The sequence below is a fragment of the Chiloscyllium punctatum genome, chromosome 6, assembly GCF_047496795.1.
Source record: "Chiloscyllium punctatum isolate Juve2018m chromosome 6, sChiPun1.3, whole genome shotgun sequence".
Lineage (NCBI taxonomy): Eukaryota > Metazoa > Chordata > Chondrichthyes > Orectolobiformes > Hemiscylliidae > Chiloscyllium > Chiloscyllium punctatum.
The window spans coordinates 64466965-64492379 of record NC_092744.1 but is presented as its reverse complement, the minus strand read 5'-3'; the positions used below and the strand labels follow the sequence as shown (position 1 = coordinate 64492379).

At 38.1% G+C, this 25415-nt stretch overlaps 1 long non-coding RNA gene across 1 annotated transcript in view; it reads right to left on the bottom strand.

Annotated features, from left to right (window-relative positions):
• Positions 1-25415, bottom strand: part of LOC140479028 (uncharacterized) — a 65540-nt gene that overhangs the window by 25709 nt on the left and 14416 nt on the right. Inside the window, exon 2 of the long non-coding RNA XR_011960924.1 lies at positions 6220-6299. This is a non-coding gene — a long non-coding RNA (uncharacterized lncRNA). The remainder of the gene's footprint in view (positions 1-6219; positions 6300-25415) is intronic.

Genomic DNA, 25415 nt, shown 5'->3' with positions numbered 1-25415 from the left:
GGAAAGATTTAAAAGGGACCTAAGGGTCAACCTTTTCACGCAGAGGGTGGTACATGTATGGAATGAGCTGCCAGAGAAAGTGGTGGAAGCGGGTACAATTACATGTATAAAATTTTAAAAGCACCTGGATTGGTATATGAAACAGAAGGGTTGAGAGGGATATGAGACAAATACTGGCAAATGGGACTGGATCAATTTAAGATATCTGGCCAGCATGGACAAATTGGACTGATAGGAGCAGGAAAATCACCGTTTCAGGCAAAAATCCTGTTCCTGATAAGGGACTTTTGCCCGAAACATTGATTTCCTGCTCCTCAGATGCTGCCTGACCTGCTGTGCTTTTCCAGCACCGCTCTAATCTTGACTCTAATCTCCAGCATCTGCAGTACTCACTTTTGCCGAGTTGGACTGATAGGTCTGTTTCCATGCTATATAACTCTATGACTCTATCAGAAGAAAGTGTACAAGTTGAAGCAACAAAATCTACCATCCTTACTATTGCATTATTGCATAGATGGTGGAAAGAGAGTACAACATGTGATGCTCTAGTTTAAGACATCTCTATGTTACACTCTGTACTGTAAGTCAAGTTGACAGTTAGTTTGTTAGCAAATAGCCAGCCAATCTGTTAGTCATCCACTCAGTTACCTATGTAATACAATGAAAATCTAGGTAAACATGTAACCCAAACTCTATATGTAAATCTGAGAGGTAATATTAATGCAAAAAGTTGTTAATAAAATTCCAGATAGCTGTCTCAATAATAATCAACTCCCTGTAGTGTATGCTACATGGGCTAACATTTATAAAACCACATCACGTCATTTACTTGGTCTGGTCCACGTCCCACTCCAAATCCACAGCAATACAGTTGGCTCTGTATGAATATGCAAGAGGATCTAGATCGATTTTAGGTTTGAGTTGATAACTAACAAGTAACATTTGCACTATACAAGTACCAGGCATGACCATCTCCAATAAGAGAGAATCTATTCATCTGCCCTTGGAAGTCAATGACATTACTATCACTGAATCACCTGCAATCAACATCCTTAGAATTACCATTGACCAGAAACTGAACTGGACCACAATATAAGTACAGTGGCGTGGTATTCCACAAGTATCGCACTGGTTAACTCTACATTGCTTGTCCACCCCTACAAGGCACAATTCAGGATTGTGTTGGAATACCACCATCCCCCCCCCCCACCCCAGCCCAGGTGGGTGCTGTTCCAATGACACTCAAGAAGTTCGACACCATTCAAATCAAAGCAGCCCATTTGATTGCTACCACCTCCAACACCTGCAAAGTTCATTACCTCTATCACCAACTCACAGTGGCAGCAGTTTGTACCATCTCAAAGTGCACTACAGAAAATCACCATGGCATCTTCCAAACTCACAAAACCTACTACCTAAAAGGAGAAGGGGAGCAGATGCACGGGAACATCAGCATCTGCAAGTTCCCCTCCAAGCCACACAGCATCCTGACTGGCAACCATATTGTCATTCTTTCACTGTCACTGGGTCAAAATCCTGGAACTCCCTCCTGACAGCACTGTGGGTCTCCCTAATCCCCAAGGACTGTAGCAGCCCAAGAAAGCAGGACAATGGGAAATAAATGCTGGTCTAGTCAGCAATGCCCAGATCCAAGGAGTGATTAAAATGATGTATTTCTTAAGTGGCATGTGACTGCAAATTTCTTCATAAAGCAACATGTGCTTAAATGAGCTTGTAATTAATCTGCGAAGAAAGTAATCACTACTTTCAATATCAAGGTTCTCAATGTGTGCTCATATAATTTGTATTGGGGCAACAAATTGTAGAGAAGTTGGCAATTTCATTGTTTGTAAACCACTTCTGGTTCTGAACAAAGAGCCCTTGGAGTGCAGGTTCATAGCTCCTTGAAAGTGGAGTTGCAAGTAGTTAGGGTAGTGAAGAGGGCGTTTGGTATGCTTTCCTTTATTGGTCAGAGTATTGAGTACAGGGGTTGGGAGGTCATGTTGCAGCTGTACAGGACATTGGTTAGGCCACTGTTGGAATATTTCATGCAATTCTGGTCTCCTTCCTATTGGAAAGATGTTGTGAAATTTGAAAGGGTTCAGAAAAGATTTACAAGGATGTTGCCAGGGTTGGAGGATTTGAGCTATAGGGAGAGGCTGAACAGGCTGGGGCTGTTTTCCCTGGAGCATCAGAGGCTGAGGGGTGACCTTACAGAGGTTTACAAAATTATGAGGGGCATGGATAGGATAAATAGGCAAAGTCTTTTCCCTAGGGTTGAGGAGTCCAGAACTAGAGGGTATAGGTTTAGGGTGAGAGGGGAAAGATATAAAGAGACCTAAGGGGCAACTTTTTCACACAGAGGGTGGTACGTGCATGGAATGAGCTGCCAGAGGAAGTGGTGGAGGCTGGTACAATTGCTACATTTAAAAGGCACTTGGATGGGCATATGATTAGGAAGGGTTTGGAGGGATATGGACTGGGTGCTGGCAGGTGGGACTAGATTGGGTTAGGATATCTTGTCAGCATGGACAGGTTGGATCGAGGGGTCTGTTTCCATGCTGTACATCTCTATGACTCTATGACTGTATGACTCTATTTTCTACTTTGAAAAGTTGAAACATTTGGTTATTGTGTTGCCAGAAGACTTAACAGCTTTGAGCAAAACCCTAATATTTACAAAATAAAATTGCTAATTATCAAGGTAGAATGGATTCTGAGAAATGAGGGTATTATTATCTTATGGCAGTGCAGGACTTACAAATCCTGCTATAGCCTATTGACATCTTTGGGCATATGCATGTGCATGAGCTCTCTGCCATCACCTTTATGCATTGGGAACACATGGTCTGATTAAAGTACCAGGATTTGTAGTTTAAAAGAGATCACTTAATGAATACAATTAAAAGAAAAATGAATATTTGTAGATTTTTTGAGAGCCAGAGAGATATCTGCTACATAAATTCAGAAAAAAATAATGGTGAAATATATATTAAGGAATTATCATGGGGTCCTTTTTGGAGGATGGTATGAGACTGGTTGAAACTTGTGTCTTGAGATGCAGTCTGACCCCATTCCATATCCTACTCACCTATTTTGGGCAAGTACTCACTCTGGTACATTCACTTTATACCACTATGTTGTTGGTCCACAGTGATAATGGACCCTTTGCTCCAGGTGGCCTTTTGCCTGCTCTGCATACTTTTATAAGGCCATCCTTTTAAATTACAAATATCAAGGCTCTTAACATCACTGCATAGCAGAGATTGCATCAATACTGGCCAAAATTGCTGGAGTACAAACGATAGGAAATGCATTGGATGGTATTTTTCATTTGTTTAGTGTCATAACATACCTACCTAGATCTACACAAACATGATGGTGTGTAATTCCTGCACTGCCACCAGATATTAAAACATTTGTTTCTCAGAATCCATACCACCTTGTTAAGTAGCAATTATATTTTGTAAATATTAGGGTTTTGCTCAAAGCTGTTAAGTCTTCTGGCAACACAATAACCAAATGTTTCAACTTCTCAAAGCAGAAAATAAACAGTGGTACCAGAAGTGGTTTATAAACAATGAAATTGCCAATTTCTGTACAATCTGTTGCCACACTATACATGGAACACAAATATGAGCACACATTTAGAACCTCGATATTGAAAGTGGTGAATATTTTCTTTGCAGATAAATTACAAGCTCAAAATATTTGCAGGTATTCATTTTATTTTTCAATGTATCCATTAAATGAGCCCTTTTACACTGCAAATCCTGTTACTTTAATAAGACTATGTGTTCCAAATATACAAAGATGACAGCCGAGAGCTCATACATGTGTATTTGCTCCCATAATGCCAATAAGCTATTACAGGACTTGTAATGCCAGTCAACAGCCCTCTACTCGCATCCATGCTCATTCTACATCCTATGCATGTGAACATCAATCAACCTCTCTCTCCACACATATAAGCTTCACAATAATATCAGCCAAAAACTGAAATGCCCAATTATACACACACAGACATGCAAAAACACACTCTCACACACACAAGCAAACACACACACACAAACACAAACACACATCTCACTCATTTTTCATCTATTCTGTTTTGTCCCAGCATGTGGATTTCTCTTGTGTCCTATGGGCTTGGATTGTGGGACCACTTGAAATAAAAATCATGTATTCCACAGGTCAGTCACTTTAGCTGATGTACAACCTCTGCTGAGAGAGGTGAGATTATTATGCAGCTTGGATCTTTCTGCACAGGTCACTTATACACAGAAAACTAACCCAAACACGTCCTGAACAGTGCCAGTGAATATACTGGCAATGTATTCTTTATGACAGGCAACTATCTTGCTTGGCAATGACCTAACACTGCAACCCTGTTCTATGTGTGTACACTCAATATGACACCAGTGGCTTTGATGTCAATTTGCCACTTTAATATGGCAAGCAATTTACTTAATTTCATTATATTTTTATTAAAAGAAATTATCAGAACAGCAAAATTCCATACAATCATTTTACCAAATATGTATTCTGAGTTGTAATGATGCCATGATGCAACTCTGTTGAGAAGATTTATACAAAGAAATGTTAATACACACAATTCAGACAGCTGACCCTGAAAAGTTATAAAATATGTATTATAAATGTAAAATTTCAATTCACTTTTTGCATTCACCTTTTGCTTTTTAACATGATGTGAATAACTTTAAATGTTGTCAACAAGAAAAGTTTAGTACAAAGCTTAATGCAAGACTGCAGTGAGTCTAAAGTTAATTGGATCTCTCAAGGGCAGAAATGTCAATTTCTAGGGGATTTAGGTTTAAAGTAAAAGGAAGATAGTTGAAAATAGTCTGGAATGCCCTGCCCAAAGAAGTGGTAGTTAGCAGAAAGAACAGCAATATTCAAGAGACATCTTTATAGATACATGAAAAGGCAGGGAATAAAGAAATATGGACAATGTAGAGGCAAAAGCTTTTTTAGTTTAGAAAGGGTGTCACGTGTCGGCATAGGCTTGGTAGACCGAAGGTCTCTCCCAGTCCTGTACTGTCCTTTGTTCTTTGCCCCAATAGTAAAAGTCTGTTGGCAGTATATGGAGAAGTATTTCCTAGGAAGATTGAAACTGATCTAAAATCAGCTAAAATAAATTTACTTACCTAGCAGCAGTGACCACATTCCCCCAGAGAATGAATACATTTTTATAAAATAAGGCATTATAGCAATTAAATATTTATTTTATTTCTGAATAAAATGCACTTTTCTAATGATAAAACTTGAATTAAAATTTGTTAACTTTGTCCCTTTTCTTTAGGCTAATTGTTTATATTTTCCCATTGTGTAAACTGTATTCTAAATGAGTTACACATGAGTAGGCTATCTCAAGAATAGCAGGATGTGAACTTAATTTTCACAATTTATATGCCACCACTTGATATTTATTTCAGGTTGTGTACACTTAAATGTCAAATTTAGAACATAAGCGCCACTGTTCATAAATTTTCTTCGATAATGAAAGCCTTTTCCATCATTTAGATAAAAACAGAGAAACAATGTAAACTGATCAATACAAGAGTTTGAAAGCTGCAATTTCTAAATGATTTGTTTTGAAAGTGAAGTTGAGTGTGATTGTGGAATGATTGCCCTTCGTAAAGCAAAAACAGGTGTGACAATATAATGTAAGGAGAAAAAAAACCCTATAACATTGGAAAATTAATTGGAACTGGGTCTTCAATTATTGGGGCTTGAAGCATTCTGAGCGAATGTTATAGCAATGTATGTTCAGTTGGCAGCCAGACGCTATGGGATATTACAAAGGAGCAGATTTACAGGGAAATTACCGCTCCAGAATATAGAACAGCGATAACGGAGAACTCTAATTATTGCAATATAAATCCTGTAAAGGGCAGGAAGGGACAAGAGTTTTTGAAGCGTGTCCTGGTCAGTATGTTTCTGACCCAAAGATGAAGCACATTTCTGAATATCTGCTTCTGAAAAGCAAATGAATCAAATGTCAAGAAAGGAACATTTAGAGAAGACTGGTCATTGTGTCACCGGGTTTAGATTAACTATAAAAAAGAATATGTAACAATCTGGAATTTTTTTAAAAATTACTTGGAGAAAAGCCAACTTCAGTGGGCTAAGATCGGATTTGGCCCAGGTAAATTAAGATCAGACTGACAACAAAATAATAATGGAAAAATGACATGCCTTTAAGTGGAGATGTTCAGGTCCAATTCAAGGTAGATTCACATGAGGCAGACTGGGCTGGCAAACAAAGCCAGAGCTCCCTGGGTGACAAAAGAGATAAATAGTAAGATGAAACAACAAAAGGTTGGGTGTTACAGATACTAGGTTGCTAGTAAAAGTGAGAACAGAGTCAAATATAAGATAGGAGCAAATTGCTGCTGATGCTGGAATCTGGAAATGCTGAAATCACAGCATGTCAAGCAGCATCTGAGGACAGAGAGCAAACTATGGTTTCCAGTCTAGATGACTCTTTTTCAGAACTGACACAAAGCTGACAGCATTTATGCAATAGTGTGGGCGTGGAGTGCTGGGGGAGAAAGGGTGCTGATAGTGCAGATTAAGTGATCGGAATGTGAGAATGGCAGAACAATGGCATGTCCAACTGCCAACTGGAAAGAATATGAGATGTTCAGAGCAGAATTGTGAAAGGAAATAAGAGAAAAAGAGACAAGAGATGGACAGTTAACTAAGAGAGAATGAATGGTCTTCTAGACACACATACATACCAAACGGATAATAAATTGAGGGATGGGCAGTTAGGGACCAAAATGTAGATCTATACATTGAAGAAGAGGCCATAGCTAAAGTACCTAATTAGCACTTTTCACCTGTCTTTACCATAGAAAAAGATGATACCAAAGTAATTGTGAAAGAGGAGGTCATTGTACCACTAAATGGGCTGAAAATTGATAAAGAGGAGAGAGGTCGAGAAAAGTTGACTGTATTTTAAGACTGTTAAGTCGCAGAGCTATATTTGATACATCCAAAAATACTGACAATTAGATTTATACTTTAGAAATTTGCAGAGTTACTGGCCATAATCTTCCAATCTACTTAGCTAAATGGAACAATGCAGAGGAAGGGTATAAAGATAAATCCAACAGTTAAAGGCTAGTCAGCTAAACCTTGATAGTAGTGTGGGTTTTAGAAATGATAACAGGGAGAAAAATCATAAACACTCAGAGAAGTGTAGATTATTTAAGAAAGCCAAACGTGGATTTATTGAAGGCAAATCATGAAGAACTAAACTTGAAAGAGCTTTAAATAAAGTAACAGAGTGTTGCCCATGATAAGCTTGCCATCAAACTTTAAACTCATACTGTAAAGGGGAGAATTGTGCAAGGTAAATACAGAACAACCTCGGCTATCCGAACATCAATTATCTGAAGTTCAGATTACCTGAACAAGATCTCAGGGTCCTGTAAAGGCATAATGAAATATACGAACAATCAGTTATCCAACAATCAATTATCCAAATAAAATATTCCCTGCCCGTCTTGTTTGGATAATTGTTCTGTATTGGTGTTCTCTAGGGATTGGTATAATGGCCCAATTTGTTTTGTGACATATATCAATGATTTGATATTTGATGTATGGGACTATGACGATATTGTGGCTTTAAGAGGTATATTTTTTCCAGGTTTGATGAAAAAAGGTTGAGATAGAGGTCATGAGTCGTCCGCTCCAAAGCTACTAAAATAAGCAACTTGTGAGGCCTTGAGGGTTTTTTTAAAGTTGGGACAACAGAAGCAGCCTGAATAGGTGGGGTCAAGCTCGTACAGAACTAGGATTTTTTTTCTTCTCTGGTTTCAGTAGTAGTTGCTGCTGAGATCTTATTCCCCTCATTGTTACAGCTAAAAGTTGGGGTTCTATTTCTGCTACTGGAATTGCACATGAGACAATCTATTTTACTGAATTTGCCTTTGACAAGGGTGTGTTTACAATATTGTAGCAGTTGCTATTTATGAGTTAAATAATCTATTATTCTGTTAAGTTTTCCAATAAAGCTAAGTTATTCTGATTTATTTTTCTCTTCTGTTGTCTTTTAACTATTGTGTATTAATTAAGTGTGTTTTGCTTCAAGACTGGTAGTTTGACCAATAGAATCACATCCAGAATGCACTAGCTGGCATTTGCCTTTTGGTCTGGTCCATAACAGGGCCACAATTTCTTAACAGGCTGATCATACAAAACTTTCAAGCATTGTGAATTAGGAAGAGGATTGTTTTATACTTTTAAGTGGACGTGGATATATTGGTCAAATGGATTGACATGTAACATGGAAATTAATACAGAGAGGTGTAAACTGATACATTTTGATCAGCAAAACAAGGAGGAACAATAATAAATAGATGGTGTGCAGAAATCAAGAAATTTGAGAGTATGTGTGCACTTTTGTTGAAGCTCATACAATAGGCACAGACGTGTTAATAGTTGGGATCCTAAGTTTAGAATTAGAGGTAGAGAGTAAAAAGAACAAGAGTAAGGAAGTTATGAAGAACCTTTACAAAAATACTGATCAGCCACAACTGGAATATTGTGTCCAACTATGCTCACTCTGCTTATGAAAAGATGTGAAGGAAATAGAGAGTGCATAAGAGATTGACATGAATGTGAGACTTCAGTTACATGGATTACAGAAATTGAGGCTGTCGTCTTTGAAGGAGAGAAAGTTGGGAAGTGTTGAAAATTATGGGATTCCTGGAACCACCAAATGGAAAAAATATATTGTTCCCATTGGCAAAAGTTTGAGAATCAGAGGACATCTAATTATGGTGAATGGCAAAGATTCAAAAGTACAGAAAATATTACTGCACAGCAAGTGGCTCAAATTTGAAATGCCCTATCAGAGAATGTGGTGAAGGCAGATTCAGTTGTGGTTTTCAGAAGGAAATTGGATAAGCACCTCAAGAAAGAAATCAATCCATTTCAGGAAAGGACAGGGAAGAACAGCTAGTTAATTAATTCTTCCAGAAACTTGGCACAGACTCAAACGTAGAAATATCTTCTTGTATGGTAGAGCCATCCTATGATTCTCTAAATGACCTTTAACAGAAAGCAGAACCTACCTCCCTTCAGCTGTCTGGTTTCCCAAGGTCTGGAAAACCTGGTCACCATTGAATCTGGAAGGCAGTTTAAATCAGTGACTACCAGACTGGTTAACATATTTAGATTGTCAACTAACATTCTGGGAGCAAGTTAGCTTCCTACCCCTTGTCCCTGCTCTTTTAAACCCAGAGACAGTTGGCGATGGGTCCAGGATGAGTTTCAGATGTTTTAAAATTTTGGCCCACTGCCTGCACCCATCCAGTCGTGATACCTAATGTAAGCTATCACACGATCCAATTTCTGTGTGCAAAGTGCAAAAAATGTTTTTTTTTAACTATTAAAAGCAAACTATGGTTTCATAAAATACTATTCATTGATAAAGCGATACATTTTACTAAAGCTTTTCATCAGATCAAAGGCAAGAATGCCAATTTTTAAATGATCATCTATATTATGGCATGCTGATTAGTCAACAAGCTTTTGACGCTGAGCCACATAAAGGAAGAATGAGGGAGTTGGTAAAAAGATTTTTCAAAGACATGGATTTTAAGGAGTGTTCTAAATGAAAAGAGAGAGCTGGAGAAGGAGAGGACTAACATATACACCAAAGAAAATGTCTAATTAGCTGAATAAAAATGATTTGTAGTGGTAGCATATATTTGACAGAAGTTAAACATGTAATGAAATGCATGTTTTCACAAAGAGTGAACAATAACAAGAGATCAATTAGAAGTTCAATGTGCAATTTTGATTCTTAAAAATCTCATTAAATACTATCTTTTCAAAATTTCTGAAGTTTATTACATGGCTAATTTAAATAAAGAACTCATCTGTCTATATTGTTTCTTGATAAAGATTGTCTCCAAAATGTATTAAATAAGAATATAGATTTTACATAACATGCATGAGGGATTGACTGACATCTGTTTGTGCTTCATGTTGAACTCCACGTGACATCTTGTGAGCTGTAGCATCATTAACATAGAAACCTACGTTTTCATGAAACCTCTTCATAAAATTACTGATGACTTGATATCAGTTCATTGGCTTCTTGAGCAAGTTATTACTTAAGGAAATTTCTAGAAAATATTGCAAAATCGGGATTTTATGATTAATACTGGTGTTGAAGAAATTTTTAAAACTCTGAAGCTGGCGAGTCATGTGATTTCATAAAATTGCAGTGGAATATAATCAAAAATAATGAATTATATGGAGGAATACCAGACAATGTGAGAATGAACATTTTCTTCATAATTGGCTTACATACTTCCACCAATCTATCAGCAACTATTCAAGAGTTTGTCTATGTTACTCTGCTTAATTTGTGACTGTCAACAGATTCTGTTGTCGTAGATACCATCATAACCAATATTCAGTTTCCCTCTGTTTCAATCTGCCTAGATTCCAGTTGGAATAATTAGATATTGATGAGAATCAGAATCTCATCTGATTGATACATTTTACTAATGCAGTGGTAATAGCTCCAATAATAGTGCCCAGATGAAATTCAATAAATTAATATTGACTGAGTATCATACCTGCATCCACCTCATTGACATAGTCTGGTGGACGAGTTGATACTTTTCACATTAAAAGATCAAAGAAATTGAAATTAGTTGTGAACAATTTCCTTAATTTCAGTCAATTTTGTCATTGTTTTATCTTTCAAATGTTGCCTTTGCCATTTTATAAGAACAATATATATGTTTTAAAGAAACCATTTATGATGATAACAGATGTTTCACAGAATCACTTGACCATTTGTGTGAGATTAACTTTGTTCCGAGCCTGTAACGGTACCTGGCTTGCAACTCACTTAAGTAATCAGACAAGTTATTTATTGTGTTCAGTTGCAATGTGCAAATTGTTTAGTTGCGTTCCTAGCTAGATGACCTCTCAGATCTACAATAAATCCTAGAAGAAATGCTTGGGTGATTCAATAAAATGTCACCCACAATCATTTTTTTTTTACAAATACCACCTATTAATAAAGTGAACAGAAACAGTGTTGCAAGGTCAGATCAGGAATTTTTCATTAGGCTGAGGAACATAGACGACAGGGAGTTGAGTTCGATGCATACTTTTCAATCTAGGGCAAAATGCCTAGCACAATACAGAAACATTGTGCTGCCAATAAAGAGACCCACAACTGAAACCCAGCTCCCAAATTGACTCAGGCCTCAAAGATGGTGGTATCTTCAACTACAGACTCAAAGCTAACTGCTTGGGATAACAAAGTCCTACTGCACATTAAAGGAATATGCCTTATTGTAGGTCTTCAGTACTTGTAGTATCCTTGAAAATAACTCACAGTCATAGGTTTTTTTTATCAACATGCTGCATGACAAAGGATCTTGGCTTTGTTTTAGTCAAATACTTAGGCCTTCAAACTAGTTGAGAATGTTTTAATAGAAACATAAAAAAGGATATGGAAGAGAAACCATAAAACTAGTGCAACAATAGTGATAAAGCTGGACTATCGAATTTAAACTTCAATTACTTCAATTATGATTGCATTGTCTGAGACCTTTTATGGAGGAAATTTTTTTTTTACAAAGGAAAAAACATGGACCTAAAATGACTGCAATGATCACCTGACCACAGATTGAGGTAAACTTCAAGAGACCCATGTGGAATAAATTAAGCCATCTGAGCTAAAATTATCATTTTTATCTAAAAGCATCAAAACCAAACAATTGAGTCAGCAGCTCCATTTTTTTATTGACATGTATATGATAATGTCACATATTGGGAAGTGCCAGTTAACCACTTCAGAAAGACAAGGGATCTAGACTTAAGAATAGAAGCTGAACTATACTCCAATAGCTGCTTTTGAGCAGCCCAGGCAAAAGAAGGAACAAGAATGGAGAGTAGAAAGTGAAAACAAAAGAAACAGAGAATTTAAGTTAAAATGGCTCAAGCCGGGGAGGGAGATTGAAGTTTCCTCTTGTGAGGAAACTATACTCTACACATACTGAAGAGCTGAAGTATCGAAGATTGCCATTTGAACTCTCCAATATTATGAGGATAAGGCATACAGTTTCTTTGTCCCTTTTCAAGCATTAACTTTTCAATCTAGGGCAAGATGCCTAGCACAATACAGAAACATTGTGCTGCCAATAAAGAGACCCACAACTGAAACCCAGCTCCCAAATTGACTCAGGCCTCAAAGATGGTTCCTTTTACAGAGTGGAAGCAGGCCATTCGGACAATCAAGTCCACACCAACCCACCAAACAGCATCTCACCCAGACCCACCTCCTATCATATGGGCTTAGATTAGTTCACAGGTCGGTGCAACATCGGGGGCCAAAGGGCCTGTTCTGTACTGTATTTTTCTATGTTATATGTATCCCTGTATTTTCCATGGCTAATCCACCAAACCTACACATCCATGGACACCATGGGCAATTTAGCTTGGTCAATCCACCTAACCTGCATATCTTTGGACTGTGGGAGGCAACTCACACAGACACAGGGAGAACATGCAAACTCCAAGCAGTCACCTGGAATCAAACCTGGGTCCCTGGTAGTGTGAGGCAATACCACTAACCACTGAGTCACTGTGCTGCCCCCAGTCAAAGTGACCAGTCAAACAATGCCCACTGCTATTTCAGACAGGAAAACTCTGAAGCTGTATTCCCTCTTAACTGAGGAGGGTGCTGCTGACTAAAAGATAGGAAAGGGGCTATTTCACTTGTATTTCATTTGGTACCAGAGACATACAGGCACAACCCTCATGAAACAACCTGACCAACCACACCTAGAATTTGAACAGCTTAAGCAACACACTTTTGACCAGTGGCTGAGGGATTTACAATGGAGACCATATATAGAAACCTTCATAAGATATTTCTCCTCATAAAATGCAAAAGTGCCACAATTTTTCAATCAGGATACATTGTAGTATAGCAGAGGAGAACATGGCTCAGGCAGGCTGTAATTCTGGCTGATGACTGACTCAATCCACAGATCCATAAACTCAGGGAAGTTAGGGTCTTGAAATTGTCACAGACCAAAGAGGGATAAAGGTGAAATAAAAATCCTTGAGACAAGCTGAAGAGAAAAGAGAACCAGGCAGAGAAAACAGAATTGTGACTGACTATTAAAAAATGAGATCCAGACAAGATGTAGGTGGGAAATCAGGATATGATCTTCCACTGTGGGAAACCAGGGCATGTAAAGGAAATTTACAAGCTTTGGCACATCCCCCACAAATTCAAGCTGCAATGACAATGCCTATAGCCATAAAGGTGATCAGTGTTAGCTCATACAAATTGTTGCTGTTGGCTGTTAAAGGTTTGTGCAAAAACATATAGTGACCACTGGCTGCTTTAACCATGCAGAGAGATAAATTTGCAGTCGCCCATAAACTGGATGCTTTCAAGAATTGCTATTGGGAATTTGTTTTTTATCCAGAGAGCAAATTAAATGCCAATGTGCTGATAAAATGTCATGGGAATGAGTTTACAGGAACTCAAATTAAAGTAAAATACTATGGATGCTATAAATCTGAAACAAGCACTGAGAATGATGGAGAAACTCAATGCATCTCTCAGCATCTGTGAAAGAGAAACAGAGTTAACATTTGGACTCCAGTATGACTCTCCTTCAGAACTGTCAGTTCATGAAATTTTTCAAGGAGTGACAAGTTATTTTTTAAAATATAAAGAAATATGGACCGAAAATGTCTGCAATCACAGATTCAGAAAAAATTTCAAGTGACCCATGTGGAATAAATGAAACCATGCACACTGAAATTAACATTTTTATTCTAAAAACATTGAAACCAGATAATTGAGTCAGTGTCAACAAATTCAAATCTCCTGTATTAATTTACAGTGGTATGATATCTTCACAAGTTGAAAAATGAATGGTCAATTAGCCATCTCAGAAAGGCAAAGGATTCAGACTCAAGAATACATACTGAACATACATTTCAACAGCTGCGTTTTGAGCTGCACAACAGAGAGAAAAGGTTGATTTGTAAGAATTGAAGAATGTCTCTCTGTCTTACTCTCTCTGTCACTCTCTCTCTTTCTCCCTCTCTGTCTCTATCTATCTATTTTCTCCCTGCCTGTTTTTATCATCATTTCTTAAAACAGCACCTAGTGAAAAAGTAAATTGGGAAAATAATCATTGATTTAGAAGTCAAACATATCTGCAGCTTTTGCCACTGCTGAGGATACAATTCGACAAATGAACAACTGGGGTCTCAGGTTACGAATCTAACACCTCAACAATTTTCCGCCTTCCCAAAAGACCGTTCCCTCTGCGACTACCTGGTCAGGTCCACGCCCCCAAACAACCCACCCTCCAATCCTGGCACTTTCCCCTGCCACCGCAGGAACTGTAAAACCTGCGCTCACACCTCTTCCCTCACCTCTATCCAAGGTCCTAAAGGAGCCTTCCACATCCATCAAAGTTTTACCTGCACATCCACTAATATCATTTATTGTACCCGTTGCTCCCGATGCGGTCTCCTCTACATTGGGGAGACTGGGCGCCTCCTAGCAGAGCGCTTTAGGGAACATCTCCGGGACACCCGCATCAATCAACCACACCGCCCCATGGCCCAACATTTCAACTCCCCCTCCCACTCTGCCGAGGACATGGAGGTCCTGGGCCTCCTTCACCGCCGCTCCCTCACCACCAGACGCCTGGAGGAAGAACGCCTCATCTTCCGCCTCGGAACACTTCAACCCCAGGGCATCAATGTGGACTTCAACAGTTTCCTCATTTCCCCTTCCCCCACCTCACACTAGTTCTAAACTTCCAGCTCAGTACCTGTTCCATAACTTGTCCGGACTTGTCCTACCTGCCTATCTCCTTTTTCACCTATCCACTTCACCCTCTCCTCCTTGACCTATCACCTTCATCCCCTCCCCCACTCACCCATTGTACTCTATGCTACTTTCTCCCCACCCCCACCCTCCTCTAGCTTATCTCTCCATGCTTCAGGCTCACTGCCTTTATTCCTGATGAAGGGCTTTTGTCCGAAACGTAAATTTCGAAGCTACTTGGATGCTGCCTGAACTGCTGTGCTCTTCTAGCACCACTAATCCAGAATTCTATGGAATTGTTAACTGTGAAACCTTGGTTCTCCCTACTTGTACCAGACACACTCGCTGTTAAACTTAGTTCCTATATTTGTGTTTGAGTGCATTTGATTTCACATTTTTATTTTTTTTCTCAGTGTTAAGAAGTAATCAAATTCATATTTCATTCCTTTAGAAAACTTTAGTATTGTGCTTCTTCATTTTCAAGTGAGCTACATTTTAAGCGAGTGTGATAACTGCATTCCAAAAAGAAATAAAGGTAGTTTGGCTAGATTCCCTAAAGTGTGGAAACAGGCCCTTCGGCCCAACAAGTCCACACTGACCCTCCAAAGAGTAACCCATCCAGACCCATTTCTCTCTGACTAATGAACCTAACCTGTATGTCTTTTGCATTGTGGGAGGAAACCCAAGCATTCACAGGGAGAACATGCAGATTCCACACAGACAGTCACCCAAGGCTAGAATCGAACCCAGGTCACTGGCACTGTGAGAAAGCAGCAGTGTGAACCATTAAGCCATTGTGCTGCCCGTTGTTGTTGCAAATTACTGAGAGAGGTTTATAAAAAGAGTCAACGCCCCCTCCTCGTTTGGTCATAACTGTAGTTTTTGAAAATCTAAAGCAAATAAGTATTAGTCCAGTGTTGTTACCAACGATCAGGTTTCAAAATACGTCATTGGATGTTTGTTGCCTAAAATCACAAGTCTTTTGAAAGAATAAGCTTCATGGATGTGATAGTCTTCATTTATTCCTTTGTAACTTGTACTCTGATGTTGTTAAGTAAAGGATAGACGTTGATCATCTCATCTACAATTCAACAGCATTGGCCATCATTTGTCAGGGAAGTCATCTAGCCTATTACTTTTCATTTCTTTCCCATGTGATAAAGATTAAAAAGTAAAGACTGCCTTATTATTAAGTTGATGTTAGTCAGTTTTAGGTCTTTTTAAGTATGTGTAATTCATGCAGCCAACCCCAACTACTCAAATTTGAAACAACACAATGATAAGAGCAATGAAATACCAACAAGGGAACCTCAGTTCCACTCAGTTGGCATTTACTGAAAGACTGGAGATTCTTTCAGCCATTCAAAACAGATACGTCTGAATTTAATATAAAGGAAACAAACCTAATTTGAAATATCAGAATAAGATGTGTAACCTTGTAGATAGTAAAAATCATATGTTTTATTTTCTGAGCATCATTGCCAGATGAATAACTGTTTCCATTTGCTTCCCTTTTGCTAGCACAAATGAACTATGCTTGAACATTCAAAAAGACTTTATTTGAGGAAGCACCAGACTATTTCCTTAGGTTCTGATCATCTATACATTGCTAGGTCAAGGACAAGGTTATTGAGTGATGCTCTTCCAAATGTCTGGAAGCATTTATTAAAATGTTTTTACATTTTCTTTGCTAACTGATGAATGGGGGTGGTGGAGGGGAGAAATTCAGGAGAAAAATGGGGCATTAATTATTTTCAATGTTTGCTCCATTAGAAACAAAAATGTACTAATGATTTGGTGATTAAGAAGCATTTCTTGATGTTTAGGTATGCTTGGAAAAGCTGACAAATTAAGCAATGTGTTTTCCGGTATTATGGCTTTTTTCCTTGCAAAATGTATTTTTCAATAAATTCAGATTCAGTAACCAATTATAAATTGTGTTTGCCTCTATATAATATGATGTGTGGCTTCAACAGGACCCACCTGAGTAAATAAGTGAATGATCGTCACCTAATCCATATGCTACAATAAATATAGTGATTTTACTTTATAATTTGAGAACAATAATATCTCACTGCGGGGATATAATTGTCAGTTTGATTTAGTCAATATATTGCTTGATTTACTAATGATACCTTAGGTATTACATGTTTTAAAATAATTTAAGCATGCACAAACTCCACTGCTAAATGATAAGAAGAAGTCTGGATAAGTACAGAAATGGATAAGTATTAGCGTAATCCATGCTGCAGGTCATTCTGTAAAGACTTTGAAAAATTACCTTATGTTTGGAAATTTCAAAGAGTTCAGCATTTGGCACACAGCAGCAATCATTAACCTTACCACTGGACATTTGAAGGCGTATTATATTTTCTTTTTCAAGAACAATTAACCCTTTTAATTGTTTTACTCCATTGTCCTTAGATGTTCTAGAAAGGAAGCCCCACCGATTTCGAAGTTAGGTATTGTCAACTAATTAACTTAAGACTGAGATCTAAAAACATTACATTGCATGTAATGCATTACAATTATGTGACAGGGGACAAGTTGAGAGAACAGTATACAGCTTCCCATAGGTTTCCGCCGGCGATAAGAAAGATAAACACACTGCCTGCTCCACACAAATGTTTTGCAGTTTCCTGACAGCCATTTTGATGGAAGGGGATTTTGCCTGAGTCTTCAGTTTTTAGACAATGATCTGTATGATGTGGGAAGCTGCGTGTACAAAGTGAGGAAGCTCCCTGCACTGAGGTGTATATCCCCTCTGTTTCCTGAAACTGCGGGTTAGTTAGAAGGCACAACATTCCAACCTCGTGCTCTGCTCCAAATATTGGAAGAGAGTTTTTGTTCCTTTTTTGTCCTTATTTCAAAATTTGAGTAGTAAAAAAATTTAAGGGAGTAGAAATAGTTCAACCCTTTTTTTTCAGTAACCATCTGAGATACAAAATCTTTTTCTGAAGAAGCAGCCTGAAATTTCACTGCACTGAATGCTTTACAAACTTAGCACCAACTTAATGCTCACCACTTATCAACAGTAATCTGAATGTTCAGGGTGATTTATCCACAATTTTAATGCAGGTTTTAATTAATTTAAAATAATGTCCTTGAGACTCTTTGAGAAAAGAAGAGGGTGGATCTTGTGCAGACTGTCAAAGTCATTTGGCAGAATGCCTCATGGCCCGAGCTTTCATACAAGTGCATACATTGCTTGGCTGATGATCCTTTTTGCATGCCCACACTCTCTTCGCCACCACAAAGCAGCTGTGGAGGGGACGGGACTGTCACACACCTCCTTCAGGAATGCCAATGCAAAGGTAGTCTGGAGAAGAATGCAGTGATGTTTGTCAAGGTTCGTCCCAAGCAACTCCGTGACACGGGATTCTGTGCTCTATGGTCTGTTCCAGGAGACGCACACCAAGGTAAACATCAACTACACCTGAGCGACCATTAACTCAGTAAAAGAAACTTGCTGGTCTTCCAGTTGAAGGAGTTGATCCTAACTGAGAGTTATAGACTTGCATATTCCAAGGTCCAGGACTACTTGCTGAGGGATGCACTAAAGCTCAGGGCAGCTGCCACCAAGGCACAGTGGGGAAAAATCACCATGAAAGGTCCTTCTGCCAAAGAATAATGGGGGTTCTTCGGCAATTGGGCCCTACTGCTGCCTCAGCTAAATGCCAAGACGTTGTGTGTGAATATAGTGAATGGTGAACGTCAAAGGCTTAATTTGTCCTCTGTAGGTAAAGACAGTATAGATCTGAACAGCTTCATTAACTGCACATGTGCCAAAAGATTTCTTTCCATGAATAAAGTATACTTCTGCAAAAAAAGTAGATAATATTTGCATTGAAATAATTGACAGAGAAAGATTGCATGATCATTTTTGAGTTATCCTGCCAATACCACCAACAATTATTTTTGGCTTGTATGATTATCTGGTCACAGACAACTAGACCTGTATTTGTTTCTTAGAAAGGAAAACCATACTCAGTCCTGGAACTAAACCAGCTCACAAACTGAGGATAATCCATAAGTAAAACCATATACTGTAGTTCATCTGGCTAAGGAGCAATCAAAAACAGAACCATGCATAAGTAAGAAATTAGACAGAACCAGGAGAAATCTTTCTTTCTGTTTGTCTTCCTTTTTCTTCATGTAATAACAAATATTTTATTAAAATCAGCTGTGTGATTCTTCTTGCATTGCTGCATTTTTCCTATTGAAATAAAACATATTGGACTATAATTTACTGTAAGAATTACTTCAATGTCTGCAGTTAGACTTGCCCAATCCCATTTAATTTTGATCATTTATGGTGTTGCAAGTTGCTGGCCATGTGAATGCAAATGTTCCAGGACATGGAAGTGAACAAGGTGAGCAATTAGCTATCATTTGAACCAATAGTACATACAATAATTTCCATGCTTGCATGTTCAGCTGGTCACTGAGAACTAGATCTGAGCTAGTTCTTTGGAAAGGGAAGCCATATTCAGGTCTGGAACTGAACCAGCTCATAAATTGAGGACCATTCATAACTAGAACAAGATAGATAACTCATCTGGCTAAGGAACCATCACAAACACCAGGAGTCCATGGCAGTTTAGTAACTTGAGCAGTTGAGTTCAATTTTAGTGACACCATGTACACCCAAATAGATGACATTGCTGTGGGATGATTTTTATGCACATCTCTTGTTAACATCTTTATTAGTTAACATGAGAAGTGCACCTTTGATGGAAAAACCACTAATCTCCTAGTCTTTGCACAGTTTGACACATTTGCAACAGATCTGGAAGCAGATTACTACCAAAATGGAGTAAGTGACCGTGCATTGCTGCTAAGATTACCACAACCCCGAGTCTCTTTGTATTGAGGGAATCCTCCATGGATTTATAATTGCAGCCCACAGCTGCATTACCCAGGTTATTGATGCCATGTTTGTGAATGCTGTCAACTGCTTCTGCTTTGGCACAATGAGACCAGTCAAATTAGTTTTCAGCTTCACAACGTTCACAAATTTCTCAATCGACACCATCAGACCACTTGTATCCTGAACTCAGTCACTGGGGCAGAGATTAGTATATGTGACTGTTTCAGGGATGAGAGCAAGGTCAGAGAAGTGGGGGTCCCTTGAGAAGAGTCTCCACTTTCAACAAGCCCTTTCTGCATCTTTTGTCTCAGGGTCCACCTCATCTTGGCTCCATGTTATTATTGTAGCATTCAGCCATCAATGTAATGCTCTACTCAATCCTCTGTTAATTGATAGCAGAGTATGCAGGCCATTGCTCATGACGATCATTTATTTATTTATGGTCTGCTTTGTCTCATTCTCCATGAGGTTGGCCACTCATTCAATGAAAGTAATGGTCAACAAAAGTGCCTCAGATATTGTGACATTCGTGCTGCAGATGAAATCCTCATAACTTTAAGGTGAAAGGCAGGAAGTTTAGAATGGATTTGAGGAAATATTTCCACACCCAGAGTGTGGTCGGGACTGGAATTCAATACCCAGGAGGATAGTTGAGGCTGATAATCTCACAACCTTTAAAAAGTACTTGGATGAGCACATGAGATGTCATGACATTCAAGGGTATAGGCCCAGTGCTGGAAAGTGGCTCTAAAATAGATTTAGTGTAGTTTTGATGGTATAGACTTGATAGGCTGAAGGGCCCCCGTCTGTGCCGTATAATTTTATGATTCTATAAAACACCCCTCTTTCTCCAGATGTGTACACTTCTAATGGAAATGCTGGCAGAAGCACACAGATTTGTCCATTTTGCTGCATCACAAGCTTCCTTTTCATTGCTAACTCCTGATGCTCAACATCTCGATCAAGCTCAGTGGAACTTAAAATGTGTTAGTGCCTTTCTCTTCTGTCTGTCTCGAGCAGCTTTTCCTAATCACAAAGATGTCCGCCTCATATTATCTAGCTTTAATGCAAGGTGATACGTCTATCAGTGCGGGTGGGCAGTTTGCAGGAGTCATGTGGCTAGATGTGATCAAATACAACATTCGTTGCTGCTTTAAACAGCTCTCCTTCAATGAATGCTTGAGCTAGTGTGTCATCCCTCCCTGATGATTTAGGCAATGTGGAAGTGGGATGCTCACTCTGTGGCTTAGCTAAAGGGTCTTGGTAAAGTATGTTAATCAATCAGTGGATTCTCAATCCACAATAGTCCCATTGTTTTAGCTAGGGCTTATCCAGAAACTTTGAACCAGTTCTAATGGAGAGTCAGGTTAATCTTGAAATATTAACTCTCTTTCTCTCTCCGCAGATTTGTGAGGTTTTCCAGAATTTCCTGTGTTTGTCATACTCTTACCTGACTGAATTCTACAAAATAATTTCTCAATCTCAATAACATTGTGAGTGTTTTGCTATTCTTGTCAGGTGATTATGTATTCATATTTCAAATGTTGAAATTCTCACTATCATTTGCACTTGTTTTACCAAAGAAAATCCAAAACGAAAAGGGAGACCTGAATTGTCATTATCATATGGATGGTATGTACCTTAGGTGAAGAAAAGCAAGATTATTGAATGTCTCATTGGTTTCACAGCCATTGAGGTAGTTTGGAACTGGAGTAATTTCTTGTTATGTTGGAAATGTGGCAGCCAATTTGCACACAGTAAACACCAACAAATATCAATCTGATAATTCCTAAGTAATCTGTTTTGGTGATGTTGATTGGGAATAAGGTACGATGTCACTTTTTTTTAGAAATAGTAAAATGTGATCCTGTATATTCACTTGAAGGCAACCAGGGCTTTAATATGTCATCTGATTGATGACACTTCCAAAATGCAGTGATCCCTCAGTACTGTCCTGGAGTGTCAGCCTTGGCATTTGTGCTTAAGTCCTAGAATGAGACTTGAACAAAGGACCTCGTACTCTAAAGCAAAAGTGTAATCAGCTGAGCCATGGCTATCAATTGGTGCAGATTTCTCTATCCCACATCCCACCAGCCATCCAACCTTTTAATTATGTTACTTTTGGGAGGCCTGTCATTTCCAGCTCCATTGTAAAAATGTGCAATGATATTAATTCTTCGATATTTAATGAGGCAGTATGCTTCGTGGCTCTCTGGTGTGCAAGCAGTATATTCATCCAGAAGTTCAATCTATAGCATCTACTTATAATTTTGCCCTATTTAGTAGCAACCCTTGCAAAGTAATCAAAGGACACTCATCTTAAGTATTATTATACTTTGGGATGTAATTTGTAATATGATCGATTTAGATGATTCAGCCTGATATTCACTGTTTTGCTGCTGTGTTCTATCTCTCAGAATGTAGCTATTTTGCAGTAGCAATACAATGATAAGGTTGAAATGTGTGAACCTAAAGTGAATGAGAATGCAACATTGCATTTATGTGACATTTGAGACAAATCACCTTCATTAGTTTGGAGTCATACATTTAATCTTTTAATATACTTGTGATAGATCATTTAATCAGTTTTACAACTGGTACTCTCCTATTCATAAAGTCTATATTCCATTTACAATATTAATAATTGTAGCATGAAAAGTAGCATGACTAATCATAACTTACCATGAACAAAATTATTTTTGATATAATAATATAAATGAAATTGTAGTTAAACTCTGCTTGAAGGATATTTAGTAAATTATGAACCAATGACTGCAATGATCTGGTAGTAGATAAAGAAAGGAAACATTATCAGTGAAAAATTGAGCATTTGTGTATGATGCATAAGATTACAGAATATACTGATGACAAGCAAAAATGACAGAAGATGCAGCTCAAAGCCCATGCCCAAAATCAACAGATTACTATAATTATGGAATTGAAGCATACATCATCAAAGCTCAGTTCAGATGAAGTGGACTTGTTGTATGTATAACTGACATTAAATCCGACAGACAGACATATTAAACTTGGACACCATCTGCAAAGTAGTCAAACTTAATGTGCAAGGACTGTTTGAGGATGAACCTTGAGAAATCCCAGAAGTGAGATGAGAGTGGTTGGTCATAACATTAATGCTGCATTTGACTGGGTGCAGCTTTAAAGATTCTGAGCAAAACTGGAATCAAAGGGAATCAGAGAGAAAACTGTACACTGGTTGGACACACAAAGGTTGAGGTTATTGGAGGTGAGCCATTTCAACTCCAGGACATCTTGCAAGTGCCCCTCAGAGTAGTGTCCAAGGCCCAACTATCTTCAGCTGCTTCGTCAATGACCTTTCCCTCCATCATAAGATCAAAAATAGGGATGTTTTCCAATGATTATACAGTGTTCAGTACCATTCTCAATTCATCAGGTACAAAAGTAGTCCACCCCAAATGCAGCAAAATCGGGACAATATCTAGATTTGAGCTGACAAGAGGTAAGTAATATCTGTTCCACTCAAGTGTGGATAATGACCTTCACTTGCAAGGGAGAGTCTAATGGTCAGCCCTTAATATTCAATGGCATTACCATTGCTGAACCCCCATTCTGAATGGCAGAAAACGCATGATAACTCCACCCCCTCTCCAAGGCACTCTCCAAGGCACTCACCATCCTGACTTGGAAATGTATTGTCATTTCTTCACTGTCAGTGGGTCAAAGTGCTAGAACTCCATCTCTAGTGGATCTACCTAAACACAGTGGGTGCAGCTGTTAAAGAAAGCAGCTCATCACCACCTTTTCAAGGGAATCTGGGCTTGTGCAATAAATACTGGTCCAGCCAACAATGTCAATGTCCCATGAATTAATTTTTGAAAATGGGTTACATTCAACATAATCTGGGAGAAGGATCTACAAAAAAAGGCTGCCTGAAAAAGATGATCATGTAATGGTTTTGTTTCCTTCACACAACAAAAATTATAGTCTATTTGGACCAAATCATAAGCTAGAACAATGGTGAAGTTCCAACAAAATCAATATCTTTGCTCACATAGAGAAAAGCCATGTAGGTCTGTAATTCAGCTCAACAGCCACATTCAAACACAGTATTGATGTTCTAACTTTGCAAGAAATAGCTCAATGAAGAAGGGAAACCAGCAATCATTATTAAGTCAGCAAGAATGCTAAGTATTTGTTAATAAATAGATGCAAAAAAAAAGGACATTTCTTAACCAAAAGGTGTTAAGTTTGAGTACTAAATCCTATAGGAACAAGTTGAATGAGGGAACAGAAAGTTTCTCAATAGCAAAACACCAAACTTTGCAGAACAGTTGAGACAGGCACATTAGATTTCAAATAGTTTGAATGAAATTATTTTGAAAATTGGGCACAGACTAAATAACAGCCCAAAATGATTAAGTCAGGGAAGCAAACAATAGCAAAAGGGAGTGTTGGGAATCTGTAACATCTGGAGAAGACCAAGAGTCTGGGGAATGGAGTAATAGTTAGTCTATCTAAAAGGGCAGCCTGCTGAACTGAAATTAGATTAATGTCTGATAAACATACAATTTATTGGGAAATATTTATATGTTTGAGTCATAGCTTCCTTGAAAGGGAATAAAATACTTGATTAACAATTTAATCAGCAACTCAATTTAACATAATAAAAATGATGCATCCTTCCACATATATTAAAATTTCAAAATGTACTGCTACATCTAAATTGTATTTGGCACTGGACTGAACATGTTTTAATACACTGAGATTTATAATTTGGAGAAATTGAAATGTTTTATTGTCAACTGGGGTTTTGTATTTAATATTATTCTTGGGTCTGGAATGCCAAATAATAAATATGACTGGGAAATAGTTTTTAAATTGGGATTAAGTGCTTGGATCACACCAGAAATTTATGAGCAGTTTCAACTGAAGCAGTTGGTTGCCAGTAGCTCTGAGGCAATCAAGCAGTCACCTGAGCAATATTAACATCCTGTCATTGTAAAATGTGCAACTGAAAAGAAAATCTACATAGGCTGAGATAAAAAGTGGAAGGAGGTAAGGCATTTAAACAAAGAAATAAAATAATTTAGCATCAATATGTTCAAATTAGTTTGATTAGAATGATATTAAAATACAATATAATCACCCAACTTTCTCTCTTCCAAGGTTTCAGTTTTTGTTTCGTGGTAACATTCTCATCTGGGTCAAAACGGGGGTATGCCATTCAGAATGTATTGTTATTCAATAACACTATTCAGTGAAATCTGTATTGGACCTCCATGGCTCCCCATCCCTCAATAGCGTTAGCTCACAAAAATTTGGTTATTTCAGATTTTAAACCACTATTAAGGATAGCTCCTACTTTTTTTGTGGGAGAGATTTCTGCCAGTTTCTGATTCTTAATTTTGCCCCTAAGAAGTTTCAATCTGATTTCAAGGTTCATGCTTTCTTGGCCTAGATTTCCTACCCAGAAAATCCCTGTCTTCAAAGTTGATTTCTTTCAAAATTTTGAAACTTCAATCAAATCACCTTCTAACTTTACATCACAGGGAATAAAAGCCTAATTTATGTAATAGTTCCTTATAGTTTTAATCTTTAAGTATTTGTGTCATTCTGGTGACCCTACATTAAGTTCTCAATGAGTCAATAGATAATTTCTAAGGCCTAGTGGACTTGTTAGGCCAAGACTCTACA